Source organism: Vanellus vanellus (assembly GCF_965231255.1).
Source record: "Vanellus vanellus genome assembly, chromosome: 1".
NCBI classification, from domain to species: Eukaryota; Metazoa; Chordata; class Aves; order Charadriiformes; family Charadriidae; genus Vanellus; species Vanellus vanellus.
The window spans coordinates 79,021,271-79,045,759 of record NC_138905.1 but is presented as its reverse complement, the minus strand read 5'-3'; positions in this window follow the sequence as shown (position 1 = coordinate 79,045,759).

Sequence of the window (24,489 nt, the reverse complement as noted above, 5' to 3'; positions counted from 1 at the left end):
AGCCGGCGGCCGCCTCGCCAAACCGGCCGCTGGGACGCGGATCACGTGGCTGCTGCAGCCCAATGGGCGGGCTTGTCGTGCCAACGGCCGGCGGGGCCGCGCATGCTCCCTGCGGCAGGGGTGGGTCTCGCGCCGGCCGTTCGAATTGCGGTCACGTGGCCGGGGCCTTCATTTCCCTTCCCCTCCCTTCCCTTCCCCCCCTTCCGTTGCGGCCCTGTGTGAGGTGGGGGAGCCAGTACTGTGGGGCGGCTGGGCCTGCGGCTCCTCGACCACCTCAGTCGGTGGCAGGAAGGGGTGCCCAAACGCCGGATTGTCGGTGATGGGGGGGGGGCGGGCGCGTCCTGCACCGGCTGTGTGTACCCACCGCCCTCGGCTGACCGGGCGCAGCTACCGCTGACTCACGAGGCAGGGCCTGGCAGGCGGCGGGAGAAGCGGCTGTTTGCCAGGCTCTGTGCCTGACTGACCTGTAAGGCCTTGGCTCGCTTGTGGCCTTGCTCCTGGCCTTTTCCCCCTGCGGTATGGTAGTACGTGGGATTAGCGCTAGCGTGAAGCGACTGTGGGGAAGGTAATGTCCTTTGCTGTTGTTACAGCTTGAAAGCAGTGACTCCCAAGCGGTTTTGCATCATGTGCTACCTTAGAACAGTGAAAATGAAGGCAGTCGGAGTAGACTGAAAAGCTGCAGTTCTCATGCCCTGTCTTAGGTGCCAGTTTACAGCTAAGCTTTAGGGTGCTAAGCTTGCAGGGTGAAACACCTTGACATTAAATAAAAGGTAAATTACTTTTATAAGGAACTTGGTCTTCTAAAGCACATAAATTCATTAAATGGGGGCGGGGCAGAAACCCTCCAGGAGTAGATAAGAGGCACTGATGTTTTGTGATATCTGGGACCCTAACATTCCTGAAACATAGACCTGCTCCCCAGTTGCGTTATGTAGTTTTAACCTCCAAACAATGTATTTTCACCATATGTTTTTCTTCTTTATAGAATGTACAAACGTTTTGAACCATCTACAGGAAATCATTTTGAGAACTCATTTTACCTGCCCTCCTGGGATTTCAGATATGCTATTTTAAAATGTGTCTTGCTGCATAATGATGGCATAAACCAGTGTTAATGCCTTGAATTTAAAATTAAATGTTTCCTAGGTATCTTGCATCGCTTACTGTCAAAAATAGGTCTGCCACAGTGCCATTAAATTTTTTCTTTAACTGGCACTGAACGAGTTTTTTTATGTTTAGATTCTATCCGTGACTCTGTGTGCTTTTAATATTCCCTTTAATCTAGGAATGCAAACATTCTCCTTTAGACTTTTGTTGTGTTGTCTATCTGGCAGTCCTTTTGAGAAGTTCTACTCTTTCGCTTAAAAAACAAAACCCCGGAATATCTCCATTACCTGTGGTAAATATCCCACCTTTACTTGCTCTCTTGCAGGGTTTTAAGGTTATCCTTTCCCCAAGTTTGGAGGCATTCTAGTTTATAGGTACAAAACCAGTCAGAGATGCAGTCTTTAAAGAGAACTTTTTAAATAATTGCTCTTTGCTTCTGTTAGAGCAAATACACAAGGCTCTGTTACTAATCAATACCGTGACCCTATTGTCCGATCACACCAGAAGATTTATATTTTTTTCAGATCCCTGTTCCTGGACTTTTCTCTCTAAGCCATGGAGGTTTCTCCCTGAATTTTGTGTTGTTTGGCTTGTTTAGCCTCAAAACATCAATGTTGCTTCCTTCTGCAGGCAAACTCTCTTGAGTTCCTGCTTAGTGAGCTTTTTTCCCTCTGTAATTTTTAAAGACTGACTTGGTGCAAGTAATTCCTCCTTGCTTTCCACTCGATCTCTTTGAAATGTGGTAAGAACGGTGTTCATTCTGTCTGTAACTACTGTTTTATTCGGCCATTGTCTGACCTCTTTGGTTGCTGGGAGCTGTTAATGGCTGCTCTGTTTGTACCCCTCCTAGGATCCCTACACTCTGCACAGAAGTCAGTTCTTTAAAGCCAGGCAGATAACAGTACAAAAATGAGTAGATAACCCTAATCAAGTAGGATTTGTATAAAAATGCAGAAATGTTCCATGTTCTCCTGATGAGTTCTGGATCAGATTGCCAGTTCTCGTCCTCCCAAAGAATATACACTTTTTAATTGTACTTACTAGTATCTGTGTGGAGGTGCAGTGTAATACAAAACAAGGGTGGCTGTGGGTGAAGTCTGTATTGTTTACCAGATATTTTGGATTATCTATGCTCAAAAATGCTGAGATGAGAATGAAACTGTGCAGAAAGAGACGATCAAGTGGTCAGTGAAGCAAAGTTGTACATTGGTGGATTCCAGCTGGCAGACGTGGCTACAGAAATATGAAAGTACGGAGCCTCAGGCATTCAGAGAATTCTGCAGTTTTAACTAGACTTCATCTGTCCTGTCTTTGACAGGTCACATTTCTCCATTCCTTCTTTCATGTTCTCTTCAGCTCAGTTTCTTCAACTCCCGTCCCTTTACTTTTTTTCTGTGCCCTGTCCCCCATATAGTCACTAGTGACTTTTTTTTCCCTGATTGTCTCGTTCTCTTCCTCCACATACAACCATTATGCTTTTTCTCTATTTCTTTGTTTTATACCCCATTTCTCCATCCTCTGCTCTTCTGAAGCACACTGCTTGCAAAGCTCTGTAGGGTTAGTATTCTGTGCGTGAGCAATGCCTGCCACACAGAGGAGCCCCATTCTTGGTTAGGTTTCAAAGACAAACATAAAAGTGACTAAAAAGAGGATGCTGCAAACCACAGTTTAAAGGGGTTTAGTTAAAAAGAAAGTTTTAGAAGGCATTTTCTTGAGGTCTTTACGATGGTCATGGTAGAATAGGATGATCTTACTTTTATGTCATCTTCCAATATAAAAAATGAGATTCAACACAGTGAAGTACTACAGACAGTCGATGTTGAACGCTTAGAAATAAGTTGTTCAGATTAAGTGCAATTGGCCAGTGGAAATCCCTCCTGGTGAAAGGCAGTAACTTAGCTGATGCAACTGAAAAAAGTGTTAAGAATGAGCACATAACTTCATAAATTCCTGAAAGAATGAAAAGTGTATCACTTCAGAAACAAAATGATCAGACCCTCCACAAATGAAAAGTGTGGAATAACTGGTACACCAGAAGGAGGCTGGGGAGGCCTGGGAGGCTGGGGAGGCAGATGGCAAGCACTGTTTTACAACGGTCTAAGAGGAATTAATGCTTGGAAGTTTAGTAATGGGTAGAGTCAAACAATTACAAGCCCTCAGGTGAAATACTTTGTTCAGATTTGGGCACTAAGCTTTCAGATGGATGCAAAATATCCACATGTGGTTGTGAAAGATTATAATGCTGAAGAACAGATGACCGATGAAGCAAAGTCAAAGTAATTGTCTGTTTGATGAAGAAAAATGAAGATTTGGAGAGTAAAAGATGATTTGTCCTCCAATATGTAGCAGGTTTTTAGAAAAATAATAAAACCTCCTTTATGTCAATTGGAGAGATGAGTAATAGACTGTATTTGTAGCTGGGGATAGTAGAAATTGACATAAGAAATTCTGTAAGAACAATTAAATGTTGTTACAGGCTACCAAGCAAAAATCACTAGATATTCATCATTAGAACTTTTAATTACAGTTTAATGGCAAATTTCTTTCATTACATTTTGTATAGCTTCTGTAGGTCTTGTCCAGCGTTATACTTCTATTGTATTTAGTTAAGGTGAACTTTAAGCAATTTCAAGGTACTGGGAGGATACGCAGGTACGCCTCCAGGCCGATCTGGTTGCAAAGTAAAAACAATGTGTGTGACAGCAAAATAACTGTCAGAAGTAAAATGCCTATGCAAATGTTAAAATGAACAAACTTACACCCAAATATATCTACTTGTTTCAGAAGGAACATACTGATTAAGAAATACATTTCATACAAAATAACAAATTTCTAAGGACAACCCCCATGTGATTTATGCAAACATTAGCTTTATTGCTGTATTGTCTTCCTACTCGCTTCTGTTTTTCTGTTCATTTTCTTCCAGTACTCTGTGTTCTCTGAGTCAGGGACCTGTACAGCTTATTTACACATGCAATGTCACAGTGACATTCATAGTGCTTCTTAAATTGATATATACGTTACCAGTTTAGTTTATAAAGTTTTTAGGATAAGACAGTGTTTTTTCTTAGTTTTGTACAGCACCCAGCACATCAGAATCTAAACAGAAGTGTTTGTGTCTGCATAATAAACATAGATAAGAGTATTCACAAGCGGAATATTCTCCACCATGCATGCTCTTCAGGGCAGCTTTTTAACACAGTTAATGTGGCGCTCTATAGGATGCCATTTTCTCACAACGAGTTATGCTACAGGTTGACATTAGCCTTTGCTGGACTTGTATCTCTTAAAGATTGGAGCATAAATTGGAGCTGAAGTAAGCTGGGAAAAGAAGAGCTGATATTTTGGCGTAGTTGTAGAAACGTGTATTTTTCTGTTGCTGTAAATCAGTCATTTTGACTACATTTTCAGGAATGGTTTTGTGCAAATCTCTTGCTGGGTCCCAACTCCTGATACCCTGAGCGCTTAAAAACTGACAGAGATAGTGGCCTGGCCCCAAACAAGACATTTAATGTCTCTAGTCAGCTTTTAAACATTCATTTATGACTACATTTTGCCTTGTTTTTATACTCACCTTGTAGTACGGTATGATAGACAATTACGTAAAAATACAAAGCTATCTAATTCTAAATAACTTTTGCTGTAAATTGAGTCATTTCTGCTTTATGTAACTTTGCTGTTGTTTATAGTTCATGAAAGTTATATACCATTTTCTTCCCAGAGTGCGTTCTTGTACCAAGTCTTGAACTATTACCACCTGATGTGTAATGCATTTTTCATTGGCTGCAATAGCCCTAAATTTAGATGTTGAATCTGCAGTGCTAACACGTTTGAGCAGTCTTACACTCAGTAGGCCTATTCAAAGGTGTGGGTGTTAAGAGGCTCAGGGTTTTACTTTGAGAGACCCTGAAGTGAGCTCTGTATTTGTAGTCTGTATAGTCCCCTATGTCCAGGTGAACGTCTGCTAAAATGATTGCTGCAGTTAGACCTGACTGTAAACTAGCTATACATGTGTATAGAGTTTACTTAAGCTTTTAAGTAAAAACAAAAAGCTTAAATACTTAATCCTCTTTAAAAAAAAAAAAATCACTGATATTGGCAGTATCCTTTTTAGGCTTTAGCACTACGTTTGTTTATATGCCGCTTCTGCGAAGTAAAGAATAAAACTAAATAAGCTTATTGGGTTTGATCACAGCTTGTTTAGTCTTACAGCTCTGTACAATAATTGAGTTAAAACTTAGAATAAGTAGACCAGATTCAAGAAATAATACACTTTTGAGAAAAGAGATAAGCATGTGAGACACCTTGCAATCCTTTATGTAGTAAATTAAGCCACTTGATTTTCGTGGGAACACCAACCTATGTATCCGTTTGTAGAACTGACCCAAGATTGGACCCAGTACAGTAGAAGATACCAGTATCATCCTGGTTGAATGTAAGCTGGGGATCACTCCTATGGTTTTGTAATGACTGATTATTTTCCAGGGCGAGAAACCAAAGTACAGTGAAAATACCTTCTGCTGGCTTAGGGAGCTGAATGTTAACATTAGCATCAGGCAACAGCGATGTTCCGTGCAGTTCTGCTGTTGTAATCAGAATGTCCTGTTAGAACAGCTTCAAAATCCTTCCCTTTCGTTATTACGACAGTTGAAGATCAGACTGTACCTCCAGCATAGTTCATCTGGGGCAACCCAGCCCTGCCTGATAGAGGTTGTATCTGATCGCTCGCTGGCAGGTGGGATCTGGCATCACTGTCCCAGTGAGCAGAAAGCAAGAGAAGGGCTGTTTGGGGGTTGCCTGCACTCCAGCCAGCCTTGGCTGCCAGCTGGCCCACCAGGTCCCTCTGCCAGCTGGCACAAGTGAGCGCAACCCCATAGCTTGCACGTGCACCTCAGACTTGGGGAACCATAACCTGCCCTTAGCAGATTTTGGCACAGGAGAAATTCTGGCCTGTGAAGTGTTTGAACTAAGTAATCAAAAAGCATGAGTAGGCAGATGCGGTCTTAGTGATGCAGGAAACCTTCCCCAGAGAGTTTGTTTGGGAAACGTTCAGACTGGCTCCAGTTAAAACACCGACTCCAAACATGCTCTAGAGAAATATGGAATAACTCCAAGGCTTGCAGTTTAGCTCTTTGTTCATCCAGGTTAAACCAAGCTTCTTTGCAGGTAGGGTGGTATGAAGTCCCGTTCTAGAAAATGCTAAATAGTGTCTTGTTCCAGCAGCAAAAATAATCATCAGAAATAACTCTATGAGACAAGAAGGAAGTCATCCGGAGACAGAGCTTTGCGTCCAACTCTATCTTCAGCCTCAGTGCTGCAAATTAAGATTGTAATTTTGTCTCAGTAGGGGACAGAGAACACGTAAAGAGGAACTGAAAGAAGAATCCAGCATTGCCCTCACAAGACACATTCGATTTAAATTGAAAAGGTCACTGCCCACATGATTGCATCACCCACCACGCCAGGTCCATTGAAGGTATGAGGCTTTGACAGATCATCTGTTATTACCGAGGGTGAGGCATTTCAGGTGTAGTTTACTGAAAAAAAGCCAAGAAGTCAAATACAGTTATCTTGCTGAAATGTAATAAATGGGAGAAGAAAAAAAGTCTTTTTCTAAAAAATATATTTTTTAGTTAAGTAGATAAACATTTTCTCCACTGTTTACACATTTTATTATTCCAGAAGCGTAGCTTTTTAAATTGCTTTACCTGTCAACTCTTATTCATTGTAACTAAAGCACTCATAGTGCTTAAGAAAAAGGTTCATTTAGAAAATGTTCTTTCAATAAGGAGTTTTCTGGTATCACTTAGTTAGATTCTAGGCATTTCCTCATTCTGTTTTTTATGCTTGTATGGTTGGACATTGTTGCCTGGAAGGTTTCTGCGGAATTCCTAGCATGTATTTTAATTGGAAACGTGTCTGTTCTGTTGTATAAGAACTCCTGATCTACACCATGCAAAAGTCTTGATGATTAGAAAACATTCGGCGCTGTGTGATAATACTGGTGTCAGCACCTGCATTTCTATTGGCAGGTAACAAACTCAGTGTTGATCCAGGGTTAGAGTGTCATTACAGGTTTTCTTGTCATTGTCTCTGTTTTGTGGTATTTACATGATCAGCTGTTAAACCCACAAGTTCCTCAAAATAACTATCTATAAAAAGGCTTTGTTTTCTTGGCTGTCTCTTTCTAGTCCAAAAATTATGAAAGAGGGAATTAAAGGAATATCTCCCAGCAGGGAATTGGATTTGCTAAAATGTCACCACCAATCTCTTAATTAGCCCCTCAGAATACCATGTTGTCTCTTGGTCCCCAGTGAGAAACAATATGAGTGGAAATGAAATGGAGTTTATTCTTAAATAACGAAACTCAGTAACTCCTAATTAACAAAAAGCACAATTGCAAAGTCAGGGGTCGTGTGAGAGATCTTTTACAAAAGCTGCATTTCAAAATATCGACTGACTTAGAAATTTGAAAAATTGATGAAAAGAACGAGAATTAAATATAATTCTTAGAAGGGGATTAACGTTTACATTTAAAAATAAACTGTACTTACACAAGAGTATGCAAACCTTTTCTGTTAATACGGCTAAGAAATGGCAAAATTTCTTCTAGTGGTCTCTAAGATATGTTGACTCCAATTGTTAGTCTCGATTCCCTATTAATTTATGTAAAGTTAGGTTTGAAAGTTTTTCCTGTGTTTTCAAATTATTTTTTTTTTTTTCAGTTTTGCTAAAACCAAGGTGTCTTAAACACAGCTGTTCTCCCTAGTGAGGAAAATGTTTGAGAATGTATGAGAACTCACCTTTTTTACAAATAGGGAACGAGCACAACTGTTGTTCCGGTAGTGTCCTAATAGAATTATCCCTGCTATAACCTATTTCTAATGTGTTGTGCTCATCCAGTGCTACCAAGTACCAAAGATGGCTGCCTAGGCTAGTTAGCACATTTACATGGGTTTCTGATGCCTAAGGAATGTTCATCACTGTGCATCAGATTGCTCTGGAAGACAACACCCATTTCCCCAGGGAGGTAGAGCTCTACAACATCTTCAAGAGGGTCAGTACAGTAGAGAAGCTATGTGAATTATTAATAGTTCCTTCCCTAAAATATTCTAAAAATTAAAATTTCATATTAGCTGGAAACGTTTTTGTTGGTTTTTTGGCAAAGAGGCAAAAAATCCAAACAGTTGAAGACCAGTTGACATGCTTTGTCCAAAATGAAATTAAATGTTTCCATTCCTTTTTTGTGTGTTTTAATAACGCTTTTTAAAAATTGGGAAAAAGAAAGGAAAAAGTAGGATTTCTCTGCGCTCTTCCCTATATTGGGGGGAAGGGGCTAATTTCAATAAAATACTCCTCAACTAATATACAGTCACTTAATGCTGGATTTGTCCAAAGAAAACACAGTTGACCAGTTCAAAGTCAAACTTCAAAGTCAGGGGTATATCTATTCAATTTGGTTTCTGCTACCTCAGTTAGAAAATTGTCTGTGAAAAGAGATTTCTTTGATGCCATTTTCAAGATTCTTCTGTACGTTATTAGAACTCTACTTTGTCATCATTGTAATAGTAATTGCTTACTTCAAAGTGGGGTCATTAGCCTTAAGTAATATTTACAAACACACCAGTATTAAGGTGAATCATATTTCTGAAAGAGTGGAATATTTTGTCATAGTAACACATCTCAGCAATCCAAAAGCATTTACGGAACTCTTCTGCTCAGTCCTAGCTGCAAAATAGGTCAAGACTGTCCATTTTTCTCCATTCTCTGACTGTATTGTAAATTGTGCTCTACCAGACTTCAAACAAAAGATTAGTTGGTACCAAGTTTGCAGATCTTTGCAGCAGTAACTGTCTTAATTTAAAAAATACTAATTACTTGAGCTATTTTTCACATGTAAGCTTTTATTCTCGTTTTACAAACAGATGCCATAGTCTTGGCTGCATCACCATAAACTTTTAGGAAACTGTCAGGTTTATTAACATTTTCTATATTTGTAGAAAGCTATTTCTTTGTCAATATCAAGTAATGCTATTATCTACACATGATAGTTTGTAGAAATACAGTGCCTAAATCTACCCACAGTGAGACTGTGGGCATGTTACAAGAGCCTAGCTGTAGAGAAGCATTATTTCTGTATTTTAGTGTCCAGATGGCCAGAATGTTTGTGTGGGATTTTTTTATTGTTGTTGTTGCTTTCCATGAGCTCTGTTGGAAATGTAAGAGTTGTTATTCTAAGCCTATAGTCATTGTTAGAAAAATGAAATTCCATCTGCTGTTGACTGAAGGAAGCTGGGGGAAAATCAACAGAAAACCCCATTTGCTAGGCAGCATTTGTTGCCAGTTCTGAGCCAAAAAACTCAAGCCACTGTGCATGAAGAACTCTGGATAGCTGGTGATTTTACCTGCTGGACACCAAAGCAGATGCACGTTTTATTATGTATTTTCACCTGTTTGTATGATTTTTGTTGTTTCCTAGTTCCTTATCACAGAACTTCTAAAGGTTTTTGTAAAGTGACAGCAAGCTTACCACTAAACAGACTTTGTATATTCATTCAGGTGAAGACATGCTAAATCAAGATTAAACTTCTCAATGCGTAAAAATATCTTAGCTGTCATGGGCCAAATTTTCAGAAGCCTCAAATACTTTGCAATTAGTTCAGTACAAGTTGTTGTTTTGTTGGTGTTTTTCGTTAAATATGGTCTTGCTTCCAGGATGCTGGGTGCCTATTTGGGTAGAGTCACAAAACTCTGGGGAGGGAGTATAGCAATGATTCCTTTTGTGAGTCCATTTCCCTGTGAATATCTTTCATGATGACATTTTGATTTTATGTAACATAGCTAGTCCTGTTCTTAGCCCTGCTTTTCTTTAGCCAGTCTTTTCCTAATTTCCTTTGGCTACAACAGTGTGTAAGGCTGACCTCATGAAACTCTGTGTCAAAACTGTTGCTGATGTGTGGCTTTTTGCACATTACGTACAGTTGGTGTTCTGAAAGGTCAGAGGAAGATGTACGATCTTGAACTTTTGCAACAAGCTTATTTTACCCCAGTAGGCTTCCTCAACAGCAGTTTAGGCTGTGGGGCACCTACTGATATCGACCGATTGCAGAGGTCCAGGCATAATACATTACATTTCCCCGTTCTTCATACCTAGTCCACATGGGTTAAATGGAGTCCCCTCTGGTAGTCCATAGTTATTGTCTTCTGCTTTGATGAGTGTCACTTTGTTCCATCTCATGCCACAGAAGTTCCACCTGGTTATAAACCTTATTCATGTGGTGTTGAACAGGTCTGCAAAAATGATTGGTGCCTCTCGCTGAGGTTGCCTGAGCCAGAGGAAGCCATTTCCCTCATGGCTGGAATCTCTCTTTTATTGCTGTAAATAGGATAGTGCTTTCAAGAATTAATCTTCTGGGGTCCATCAAAAAGAGTGTGGCCAGCAGGTCGAGGGAGGTCATCCTCCCCCTCTACTCTATCCTGGTGAGGCCGCATCTGGAGTACTGCGTCCAGTTTTGGGCTCCCCAGTTCAAGAAAGGCAGGGATCTGCTGGAGATGGTCCAGCAAAGGGCTACGAAGATGATTAGGGGATTAGAACATCTTTCATATGAGGAAAGGCTGAGGAACTTGGGTCTCTTTAGTCTAGAGAAAAGAAGAATGAGGGGGGATCTTATTAATGCTTTCAAATACTTAAAGGGAGCATGCCAGAGGGATGGGAGGAGTCTTTTTTCAGTGGTGCCCATTGATAGGACGAGGGGTAATGGGCACAAGCTTGAACATAGGAAGTTCCATCTTAACATGAGGGGGAACTTCTTCACTTTGAGGGTAGTGGAGCACTGGAACAGGCTGCCTAGAGAGGTGGTGGAGTCTCCCACTCTGGAGACGTTCAAAACCCACCTGGACGCTGTCCTGTGCAACTTGCTGTAGGTGACCCTGCTCTGGTGGGGAGGTTGGACTAGATGATCTCCAGAGGTCCCTTCCAACCTGACTATTCTGTGATTATCTGGGCTTCTGCCTGTCCTCTAGGTGCATAAGCTCTTGTCACATATAAGGTCTCATTGACTGTGTAATTTAGTCAGTGGAGGCCGGACACTGACTTTGATTACTCTAAAGTAGACACCTTATGGCTGGTCAGCTCAATAGCTTTCTAGATACCACTGGGTAATATTGACTGTATCTCCATTTGATTGTAATGCAACCTTATATACAAAGTGCATATATAATCACCTACATGTAGACACCTAGATTTATGTGTCTTCATCTCAAAACTGAACCCTGCCTCTAGTCTCTCTGTTACAGCTTTTCATAACAGATTTCAAGGTAAGCCTTTGGAATTTGACACGGTGGAAACCATCATTCTTCACCTAATGTCGGCAGAATGCAATTTACGGTCCTTCTGCTGCTTGCTATAGTATCTCTTCCTTGAGAGACCAGACTTGCCCAGTCTGTTTAAAAAGCAGGCACTTTTCCTGTCTCCCTTTGGTCCACTGGAGAGTTTATATGCCTGCAAACATTTTCAGCATCCACAAAATTTTTGGGTTTTGTCTTGCTTGGCTTGGATCTCTCTCTGTCTCGCAAGGTAGTGGAACAGTCCACAGTGAGGGGAAATACAAGTCAGAAAGCGGTACCTGCCGTCTGCAGTGGTAGTTAGAGGTTTTGGGTCTTCTAGAAAATTTGCAGCCTTGCCTGTTCCTGGGGACTTTTAGCAAACTGGTTACAGTCTGCCTTCAACTTCAGAGTGTTAATGTGCTACTGACCACAATTGTAAAAAGCCATGCAGCTTTCAAAATGTAATAAAACTCGAAGGTTATTTTATCTCATTGTTGTACAAATTCAAAATACTGTTTAGTCCAGGGGAACTGAGTAAAGACAAGAGTAAGACAAGTTTAAACACCAAGTCAGATGTATAAATAATTGTTTCTGGTGTATCTCTTAACTTTGATTTTTAGTGTTGGTTTTTTTTTTCCCCAGAAATCAAAGGTAGACATAATGGTATTTTCCCCTAAGGAATTGTATTTTTACTTTCAATAGATTATAAAAGAAGCTGTTGAACAAAGTAATATATAGGGAAAGTGAATTACAGAGCTTAAGGGATATCCAAGAAATGAATTTGGGATTTTTAGTCACTATTAAGGAAAACCTCTTCCAAAGCTGAGACAGCAAGAATAAATAGCTTTAAAAAAGTTAACAGCCTTTAAAGAATTGAGCTATTAAGCTTTTTACAAATGAATGTTTATTTTTGTCTTATTTAACTTTGCTCTGCAGAAACAGTGATATATATTTAGTAAGGTGTTTATGGATATCTCTGTGCCTTAAAACTAAACTTCTGTATGATAGTCAATATTTTGCCTGTTGTCCAAGAAGAACACATTTTCCCCACAGTAACCTACTTATCCTATCAATAGGGTCAGCCCCCCGAGCCTAAAACAAATCAAATACTCTTTAAGACTGACCTCTTAGAGAGATGAATAAAAATGGGGGGGGGGAGTCACTGAAAGAACTGGTGAAATATTTGGGAGTTTGAGGAGGCTAGAGATAGGATTTCTTGAGTACTTGAAGGTTCTCATAATTTGTGCTGCAGATGTGCAACATTCATGCTTATGAGACATGTTGCATCTAAAAGCAATATATTTTCATATTTTCATTGCACTATCTGTGCCTGTCATCTAATGTATATAGGTGTCATGTCATCTGCCTACTGGCAGCAGATGGGGGTTGGCTCACTCAAAGGGTGAGAAGGGTTTTCGCCCAAAAATTAGCAGGGCTCATTAACAGGGCTTTAAACTAGATTCGATGGGGGAAGTGGGTATTATTGGGTTTGCCCATGACCAGCCAAGGGATGTTGTACCAAGGATAGAGGAACGGGGTGCTGGTGAGGGCCTGCAGCCATTAGCTCCAAAACGTGCTGGCTATGCTGCAGCATGCTCAAAGTCTTACGTAGACAAGCCAAGGAGCTCCTGGACCAACAGGAGCCAACAGGGAGGCACCGTTAATACATGGCACAGGAATGCTGCTTGGAGAGCAGCACAAAGTAATTACAGCTGCTCCAGCCAAGCCAGCCTCAACGAAGACACGGCTGAAGTGCCTCTGTGCAAACACATGGAGCACGGGGAACAAACAGGAGGAGCTAGAGAAATGTGCACGACTCCAAGGCTATGATCTCATTGGCATCGTAGAAACTTGGTGGGATGACTCCTATGACTGGAGTGTTGCCATGGAGGGCTACAGGCTCTACAGGAGAGACAGGCAAGGGAAACGAGGAGGCGGTGTTGCCTTATATGTCAAGGAGCAGCTGGAATGCATGGAGCTCAGCCTAGGGATGGATAAAGAGCCAACTGAGAGCCTATGGGTCAGGATTAAAGGGAAATCGGGAGCAGGGGACATTACACTGGGGGTCTGCTACAGGCCACCCGACCAGGAAGATCGAGTGGATGAAACCCTCCATAGACAGATAGGGGCGGCATCACATTCACAGACCCTGGTTCTCATGGGTGACTTCAACCACCCCGACATGTATTGGAAAGGTAACACAGCCAGGCATAGGCAATCCAGGAGGTTCTTGGATTGCATTGAGGACAACTTCCTTCTCCAAGTGGTTGAGGAGCCAATGAGGAGAGGAGCTATGCTGGATCTTGTTCTTACCAACAAGGAGGGGCTGGTAGACAGTGTCAAACTCAAGGGTAGCCTGGGCTGTAGTGACCATGAAATGGTCGAGTTTGAGATCCTCGAGGCAGCGAGGAAGGTGTGCAGCAGGCTGACCACCCTTGACTTTGGGAGAGTTGACTTTGGCCTCTTGAAGAATCTGCTTGGTGTGGTGCCATGGGATGAAGTGCTGGAGGGAAGGGGGGTCCAAGAAAGTTGGTTAATATTCAAGGACCACCTCCTCCAAGCTCAGGAGCGATGCATCCCTACAAAGAGGAAGGCAGGCAGAAAAGCCAGGACGCCTGCTTGGATGAACAAGGAGCTCCTGGACACGACCAAAAGGAAAAAGGAGGCCTATAGGGAGTGGAAACAGGGGCAGGTAGCCTGGGAGGTACACAGAAGAATAGTTCGAGCAGCCAGGGATCGGGTTAGACAAGCTAAAGCCCAGATAGAACTAAATCTGGCCAGGGGCATTAAGACAAACAAAAAATCCTTCTTTAAGTATGTCAGCGAGAAAAGAAAGACTAGAGAAACTGTGGGCCCTCTCCGGAAGGAAACACAAGAACTGGTTACCCGGGACAGAGACAGAGCTGAGGTACTCAATGACTTTTTTGCCTCAGTCTTCACTGGCAAGGACTGCAGCCACGCTGCCCATGACGCAGAATGCGAAAGCGAGGATTGGGAAAATGAGGAACCGCCCACTGTAGATGAAGATCAAGTGCGAGACCACCTGAGGAATCTGAAGGTGCACAAGTCCGTGGGACCTGATGAGATAGATACATCTGCGGGTCCTGAGGGAACTAGCAGATGAGATCACTAAGCCACTAGCCATCATATTTGAGAAGTCGTGGCAGTCTGGCGAGGATCCTGCCAACTGGAAAGGGGGAAACGTAACCCCTATTTTCAAAAAGGGAAACAAGGAAGACCCAGGGAACTACAGGCCAATCAGTCTCACCTCTGTGCCTGGCAAGATCATGGAGCAGATCCTCCTGGAAACTCTGCTAAGGCACATAGAAAACAAGGAGGTGATTGGTGACAGCCAGCATGGCTTCATCAAGGGCAAGTCATGCCTGACAAATTTGGTGGCCTTCTACGAAGGGGTTACAGTGGCAGTGGACAAGGGAAGACCAACTGATGTCATGTATTTGGACTTGTACAAAGCGTTTGATGCTGTCCCACACGATATCCTGGTCTCTAAACTGAAGAGACATGGATTCGACAAATGGACCACTTGGTGGATAAAGAACTGTCTGGATGGTCGCACTCAAAGAGTTACGGTCAACGACTTGATGTCCAAGTGGAAAGCAGTGACGAGTGGCGTTCCTCAGGGGTCGGTACTGGGGCCTGTACTGTCCGACATCTTTGTCAGCCACATGGAAAGTGGGGTCGAGTGCACCCTCAGCAAGTTTGCTGATGATACCAAGCTGTTTGGCGAAGTAGACACACTGGAGGGGAGGGATGCCATCCAGAGGGACCTGGACAGGCTGGAGAGGTGGGCCCAAGCCAACCTCATGCAGTTCAACAAGGCCAAGTGCAAGGTCTTACATCTGGGTCGGGGCAATCCCAAGCACAAATACAGGCTCAGCGGGGAATGGCTGGAGAGCAGCCCTGAGGAGAAGGACCTGGGGGTGCTGATTGACAAGAAGATCAACATGAGCCAGCAGTGTGCGATTGCAGCCCAGAAGGCCAACTGTATCCTGGGCTGCATCAAAAGAAGTGTGGCCAGCAGGTCAAAGGAGGTGATTCTGCCCCTCTACTCCACTCTTGTGAGACCCCACATGGACTACTGCATCCAGCTCTGGAGTCCCCAACATAAGAAGGACATGGATCTGCTGGAGCGTGTTCAGAGGAGAGCCACGAGGATGATCCAAGGGCTGGAGCACCTCACCTATGAGGAGAGTCTGAAAGAGTTGGGGCTGTTCAGCCTGGAGAAGAGAAGGCTCCGGGGAGATCTTATTGTGGCCTTCTAGTACCTAAAGGGGGCCTACAGGAGATCTGGGGAAGGACTTTTTACTCGGGCATGTAGCGATAGGATGAGGGGGAATGGCTTTAAACTGGAAGAGGGCAGGTTCAGATTGAACATTAGGAAGAAGTTTTTCACTTTGAGGGTGGTAAGGCACTGGCACAGGTTGCCCAGAGAGGTTGTTGAGGCCCCATCCCTGGAGGTGTTCAAGGCTAGGCTGGACGTGGTCTTGGGCAACCTGGTCTAGTGGGAGGTGTCCTTGCCTATGGCAGGGGGGTTGGAACTCAATGATCTTCAAGGTCCTTTCCAACCTAAACCGTTCTGTGATTCTATGATTCTATGATCTGTATTTTGCTCAGCTCTGTGGAAGGGTGTGCTGTCTAGTTGATGATGAGTTTTGATGATGAGTTATGAAACATAGAGCTGAAAGGGAGAGGAAGAGAAGTGGTTTGCCAAGAGAGACATCTCTTAGTATGTTTTTTGTTTGTTTGTTTGTTTGTTTGTTTTTACAGCAATTAGTATTATTCAGTACTTCATATTCTTAGGCACAGTGACAATTGATTTAATTTACAGCCATGAGTGCCTGAGATATCTACTAATTGTAATCCATGATCTGGAGATTCAAAGATAAGAAACGTGCTATTAGTCAGCACTTGTAAAAAATCTGTACTTTGAGTAAGATTTTCCAATTTTCAAGTGGATTTAAAGCCAAAACGTTCTTTGTACATAAAATTCACCGGTAAGTACTTTAGTGAAATTTCAGATTGAGAGAAACTGCAATTGGTCCCTAAAAATCCAGAACTAGTAGAAAGATGCAGAAGGCAGGCTGCCCAGTTCAACACTAGCCACTAGCAAACATGTTCCACAAGAGGTACTCTGTGCTGGTGTTGCCCTCTTTTTTGGAAACAATGCCTCAATTTAGCATTTAGAATCAGTGGATTCTTCTGATCTCGGGTCTTTAGCTGCCACCAGCAACACTCTTAGTACCTGCTAGGTATTTGTAAGAGTAAGCTCTCTACTCAAGAGACAACCAGACACACTTTTGCTAAGAAATCTTAAGGGGGTTAAAAAAAAAAAAGAGGGCAAGAAAAAAATTGGTTATTTTAATTTTTAAATAAGGATTTGAATACCATACAGTGAGAAAGGCACGAGTCTCTCATTGAATGAGGAAAAGTGTTATGAGACTGTCATCCACCTTGTCTGCTGAATGAAGTGGGTTCCTGTTGGAAATCAATCTACAGATGCTGTCAAAGGTAAGAGAAACTACAAAACATTTCTTAACAGAAATATAGGGTATCCATAGTACACAGTAACTGTCCTATCATGCATGAAAGCTGGTTTCCGCGAGGCAGTGAACTTGAAGGTGGTATGGAGGACACTGGGAGGCACATGCTTTTGCGGATAGTGTTTGCTCTTTTATAGATACGCAGTACACCACGTAGAGAGACTAGTATGGACATGTCCTTTCAGCTGATAAAAACCCCCTCTAACTGTCAAGAAATGTGTGATAAAATATTTATATATGCTGTTTCTTGACAATAATACTGTACCTGCCGTTCAAGAGGAAAGTCTTCAATTCTGTTTTATAGTAAAACTATTTACATTTGTCTTATTTTTGAGGCCAAACAATGTTTCATATTGCATACTTTCATGCTTCTTTTTGCAGGGCTTTTTATGCTATGTTTACATAGAAAATAATGTTTACTCTGAATTCTGTAGCTAAGGCTGTTTTGTTATGATGAAATAGACATTTTTTTATACTTAGAAATAATAGTGTGTCTATGATATAGGCAGCCTAAGATTTATAGGGTCCTTAAATACTCATTTTCTTGCTTTTAAGTAGTTGGCTTTTCTAAATGAGGTGATAGATAACTCTGTTGTTCACACAGATGTAAGGGGAGGGATCTGGACCAGCGCTTTGCACTTCAGTATAGTTTTTTTACCTGCATTTCACCTGACTGCAAAGATCTTCATGCATTTGAAAAAATATATTTTTGAAAAAATATATTTTTGTGCTATTAACTTGTTTTGTGATATGCCTGCATAAATGCAGAAATTTCAGCAAATGTAAATGCATCACACCATATATAACCTCCTTGATTTTTTTTTAAATGGATAATGCCTTTTTGGCTTTGTCCTTTTTTAGCAAGTCTCTCAGTTACCAAAAAGAGGAAGTAAAATTTCTTTTATCAGATCTTGATATGTCTTTTTTTTTTTTAGTAAACTATTATTATTTATATGCTTATAATGGAAATATTTTCTAATAATATTCAAAGTACTGAAAATGTTTTAAAGCACTTTTATCCATACTTGGGAAACCTGCTCCTTTAGGCATCATTGTTACCGTAAGTCAGCAGAAACAAAACTTTCTAAGACTTAATTTGAAGTTTAGAAAGCAGGCACTTCTTTATTGCAGCGCCGGGCGCACAGGGAATCCCTCCACCTAGTGTGCGTGCCAAGTAGCTCCGCTACAAAAATTATACACAATCAAAATATACATATTCATCATATTTCCAAAAAGCAATTAACATATTCATACGATTTCTGAGAACTCATTAATATATGTAAATGTCTGTGATGCATGCGCTTTCAGGTACACTGGTGGTCGTCCAAGACCCTCTGGTGGTCATCGATAGTCTTCCTCATTGTGTCCGCTAGTTGAGCCTGATCTTTGCCCATGCTCAGCTTGGTTGCAAAATTCCATTCCCTCTTTAATCTTGGAACCTCCAGAAGTTTTTCTCAGTTTACTAACCCGGCCTACAACTTACCGCTTTCTTGACAGGTATATCAAAGCTACATTGTTTAACAATTAATTTATAATTGAATCATAGATAGATCATACCTAGTTACCATTACACAAATTATTTATCACAAAATACATATCATGGTTTTGATTTTCATTGATTGGTCTCTTCGTTATACAATTCTATCAATATCCATACCCAAAATAATCAATAGTTGTTTCTGTTAATATCTATTGATTGGTTCTTGATTTTTAAATCAAGATGGGAAGGGTAAGGGGGTTTCCAAGCAGCATCACTGGTGCATAAGTTTCTGTAGTTACAGGACTCAAACAAAACTTCTCTATTAGATTCTTCATTGTTTCGTCTCTTTCCTAGTGGTTTCTTGATAAAAAACAGTAACTGCCTGGTGAGGGTCCTATGGTTATGAGTTTCAAAACACACAACATTCTAACATTCTATTTCTACTATAATCAGATTTGGTGATTTTACAATATCATTATCAAGATACAGTCCTGTTTTGTAGTATGATATACTGTGGTATCAATGGATAGATAGCAGATCAGATACAATAGGTAAATAAAGGAATAGGTATTGTAATATACCTTAACCTTGGAAAGATATTAAACTCTTAAAACACTCCAGTTGTCACAGAACTGAAGATACATGCTGGCTGTTTGGGGTTTTTGTTAAATCTCTGTGTGTGCTTGGGATACCCATATGATCTCTATAACAGTGCACCTACGTGTTAAATAATGGAAAAACTATCACCTGTGGGACTGGAAGTCCATTTACTGGAAAAAATCTTGTTTGTTTTTTTTTTTTTTTGCTAAGAGAGCAAGGGAAAAGCTTTCTCTTTAGTCATAACATAAAGAAATAATTTTGCCTTTAAGTTGTTGCACTTAACAGAGAGCAACTTTACACACATTTAGGGGTAAATCTTATCTTAAACTGATGAGAGACTATGTTCCCACAGCTATCCAGTGTTCATTGTTCTAAATGCTTCTCATTTACACTTGAGGATCTTGCCAGTAGCACACAATACTTCTTTAAATGAAGTCACCGATAAAAAGATGGTGAAAAAAAATCTTCATATCACTGTGAGTTGAATTGGGTCTCCTATTGTCTGCAAAAAAAAAAAATCCTTAATAGTTTTGTTTAAGTGTTATGTGTTGTCTTCAAATATAGCTGACAGGTGAGATTTTAAGGAGGTTTAGTTGAGATGGGATGGGGGAAAGTTGAAAGGAGCATTAACAAGGTGTTTCTAAATTGATGGGAAAGAAAAAAAGATATTTTAGTATTTCTTTGTGCTAATTATTTAATGACTCAGTAGTGGGGTTTCATAGTTTGCAAAAGCACTGTCCTCTATCTTCCCAACAACTACGGTAATTTTTTGTTCGTGCTTCTTTCAAGCTGCGGAGGCAAGGAGGTTAAAACAGAACTTCATAAAGGAAGTTTGTAGCTAATGCAGAGGTTACATATTACCGGTGTTACCCTCTGTAACACCAGTTTTCCTTAGTGTCTTTTCAACCAGGTAATGATTTAGCCCAGCGTTGCTTCATTTAGATCATTAGGTAGCAGACTGAAATGTTTTCCTTTTATTTAAAAAGAAGCAAACAACACAACAAAGTACAAAATGTTGATCATAAAATAATGAGGAAAGATCATTCATCCTGATCTTTCTCTGATGTAATTCTCTTCTGGCAGCTTATTGCAAGAAGGCTTTTAAAAACTTTTCTGTCTGAGCTAACTTTACTAGTCTTGTTGAATAAGGCAGGCTGTAGTTTTATAAACACTTAAACTGGTACCACTGCCAGAAAAAGAAGAAGTAATCTTACTACCCATTCCCATTTCAAGCTGTTGTTTCCTCTGTGTTGGGAGATGTTTTCTGCAGCTGAGGTTAGAGAACTGGTTTTGATTAATACTAACTGTTATATTTCTTTGCCAGGATGGTTTCGACTTAGATGAGTTTCCTGATCAGGTTTTCCACCTGGCTGCAGAAACAATTCTGTCAGCTCAGGGGAACAGCGGTACAAAAACCAGAATAAAGCTCTAAATTGAAGCTATTTTGTTTAATGGCAACTCTGGTTAGTTGCTATAGGACTTTATGAATCCACAAATTACAGCTGGATGAGTTACAGAGGCTATGTGTAAATTGCTTTGGTAGGTGCAGATCATCGCATGGCTTTTTGGGTGCCAGCGCACCCTTGTTTGGGTTGGATAGGTCATGCATGTTCTGCACAATGATCCCAGTGCTCTACAGCACCAAAGGTATCTCACAGATGCCCATGTGTTATACATACAGGCTTCTCCAGTGTGAACATGTCTGCCTCTGTCACTGTCCTCAGTGACCACAGCATCACACTTGAGAGCAAGGACCATAACTGCTGCCTAGCTGCTCCTTGGCACTAATTGCACAGCCATGTTACATACTGCTGCTAGTGAAATCTGCTGGGGACAGCAGGCTTAGAGCTCTCACGACCCTACAGGATAAACTGAAGTGATCAACAGCATAGAGTGCCGTGTACGTCTGAGAGTGAGACTGTGGGGAAATGGTGATGACAAGAAGCTGTGTGGAGCAGTCAACGTGCTGGAGGAAAGGGATGCCATCAGAGGGACGTGGACAGGCTTGAGAGGTGGCCTGAGTGAATCTCATGAAGTTCAACAAGGCCAAGTGCAAGGTCCTGCACGTGGGTCAGGGCGATCCCAATACAACCACAGGCTGGGTGGAGAATGTCTTGAGAGCAGCCCTGAGGAGACTGATTTGGGGGTGTTGGTGGATGAGAAGCTCAACATGAGCTAACAATGTGCACTCACAGCCCAGAAAGCCAACCTCATCCTGGGGAAAAGTTTAATATGAAACAAAGTTGAAAAGATCATATTTTCAGTCTGGGTATTGCTGATTTGAAAGGGAGGAAAATTTTTACAAATGTAGCAAATTATGCTATAACATGAGCGTTTTGAACGAAATATCTATTGAGGATGTTACTAGAGTACACAGGATTCTGTGGACTTATCTTACTTAAGAGCAAGGATATAAGCTGTATTAGCATATAAAAGCAGCTGAAATATTAGCCAGTCTTAGCCCATCACAACACAGTGTAAGATTTTCTGTGTCCCAGTGACCTGGACAGTACACATGAGCTGCCTGAGGGGCAATGTCAGGGCCCTGGGGGCACTAATAGACCTTAGTGTCCTTGCCCAGCTCCACCTGGGACCCCTGTCCCACCCCTGCCCGTGGCCCCAGACCCCATTTCAGCCCAGCCTGAGGCCATTGGTCCCTGTCCCAGTGACCCTGCAGTAGTGCTGATCTTCTGCAGCTCTGTCAACATCCTGTCCTCTCCCTGGGGAGGTGCCAGAGGTCTGGCACTGGGGCTGTCCCCAGGTCCCACCCACGCACCCAACCTGCCCTGCTCCCCCATGGGGAGCTCCCGCTGTCCCAAGGGGGCTGCCGGCCAGCCAGCATGGTGCCCAACCACTTGGCACCTTTCAGGGCCCAGGTACGGAATGTGAAGCACCACATCTCAATTGTTGAGACAGGTGACCCAGTTAAGAAGAAGGGGCAAATAAAAGTGAAGTCATTAAGAGAAGAGAGAGCGTGGCAGCACATTTTCTGGCAGGATTTAGAAAGGTTATAACGAGGCCAGGAGTAAATGGTTCAGTGAGAAAGCTCAGCACAGAGCAAACCTTCACGGCTGGAATGCAGCTATCAGTAAGAGGACAGAGCTGTTATTGTTGCCTTGAGAGGAAAAGAAACTAGAGAGCAGCTCACAGGCTTAGGGCACACTCTGATGCCGGGCTCCGGAGATGTGAGAGGGCGGCGGTGAAGAGGGTTGGTCAAGGGTCTATCCTGCCTTCCTTGCACCGTGGTTCACGCCAGCCCCACTGTTGCACTTGAGGGTGGACCTAAAGATCATAGAGTCTGTCAGTGGCTGCTGATGTGAAGGGGATGTAAAGTTACACGAAACATGAAGGCTACAGAAAGACTTTGAGTTATATTGTAAGGAGAATACAGATCGTGTTGCAAGAGAGATATAGAAAAAGTTGCGAAGGTGAATGTTTGGTTGTGGTTACATATTTATAACTGAATCCATTTTCAAAGCCAACAGAACAGATGTTTAATATTTAGCTGTGGTTCTTCAAAGCCTCCAGACTGTCTTCTGTTTCCTTCTTTAGGGAAGCTAGAAAGATTTTGAACTCCATTATCAATATTTTTTGCACCTTCCTATGCTTGGGACAAGTGTCCTTGAAAGGGCAGCAGTTTTGGATTTGCTGATTGTCATGTAGACAAGGATGTTTTCAAAATAAAGGCACACAATCCATTTGTAAATCTTCCTGAATATATGAAAGTCTAATCAGGCTGACTCAGACAGCCAAACTATGGCATATCTCATTTGAATTCTCTCTTCCCCCAGGCCTTGTCTACAAGAAATATGCATACATTGATACATTGTATTGTAAGTAGAAAACATGAATGATAACAATACTCAGCCCTGGTGGAGTTCTGAATGCATTTTAGTTTTAAATGCATCTGAGCATTTGCCTTTTTTCGGATACTGGATGCAGCTGTAACAGCCCTATATAATGCCCTTTTTTGTCACCAACAATGTAGTCCTGAAGCAACACAACCTTCCACTGCCCCATTTTTTCTTAGTGTTAGTAGTTGATGGTATTTTTTGCAGTAAGCTACATGTTTATTGATTTGGTAGATGAGCAGTGGTCTTGCATACCCTACCTGCGTGAGTAGTTCCTCCTTACGGGAAGTGTCCTGTTGAGTGCAGATGTATTGCTTGCGTGGGTATGATTTGTGGGTCTCTTCTCCTTTCTGAGAAATCTATTTTATTCAAATAGTAATTTGCTCGTGATTATGTGTACTAAACTGCTGGCTGGTTTTGATCTTCAGCATTGCCTTTCGTACTCTGTATGTAAACAGTGACCTCTTCTCACATCGTTGAAAACAGTGTTCTTCATGGCTGTCTCTCTTACAGTACCTATTTGAAATGTCTTTCTTCACAATGACAAGCATTTGAGGAAAAGCTTTGCAACGCAGGAAAGCAGCAAGTTCAGTGTTTCTGAGCAGTATAGGTAAAATGAAGTTCTACCACCCTCAGGGTAAGCGGCAAAGTAGCTTGTGCGATGCCATTGCTGGCAGCAGCAAAGGTCATGTCTGTGGTCATGGCTTGATGGAAATAATGGGAGGCCTGAAGTAGGCTGCTTGGGCTGTGGAGAAGAGAGGATGGGAAAAGCAATCCTAGTAGGCCTGTGAAAGTCTGTAGAAAGAGAAGTTTCTTTCTTCCACTGTAGTTCGAGGGCTGTAACCTGCTTCTAGAGGGACTTCATGGTGGCTATCATTATACCTCTTTGGCCCATGATCTTTGATTGTAGATGGCCATACTCTGTAAAGCAGGTTGCAGATACAGGTTCTTCTCTCCCAGTCCATTCCCCTTAACTGTCTCCATGATTTAGAGACCCTGTTATCTCTTTACATCCTAATGTAGGGTCTGAATGTGCATTGACATTTAGTTCTGCTCTGTCTGCACCCAATTCCATCGTGTTTGTGCTAAAAGTCCTAATCTGGTCAAAGACTGGCTAGGGAGGATGAAGATGAATTAGCACATATGACATCTCCCACCTCCCTCTTCTATGCCAGAAATGGGAGGAGCAGCTGAAGGCAGACTGCCCTCCCCTTCCTCTCCACAGCTCTTCTTCAGTGAGCTCATGCTTCCCATGCAGGCAGTAGGTCATGGCTGCCCTGTGTAGGCAATTACTTGGAAGGCATCTACCTAGAAGGATCCCTGGTACCTCTTGCATTGTATTGGGTTTGCATGGCAAGGTTTTGGTAGCGGGGAGGTTACAGGGGTGGCTTCTGTGAGAAGCCGCTAGAAACTTCCCCTTTGTCCGATAGAGCCAATGCCAGCTGGTTCCAAGATGGACCCACCCCTGGCCAAGGCTAAGCCCATTAGCGACAGTAGGATTGCCTCTGTGATAACATAGTTAAGAAGGGGCAGGGGGGAAATACACAATAGCAGCCAGAGAAGA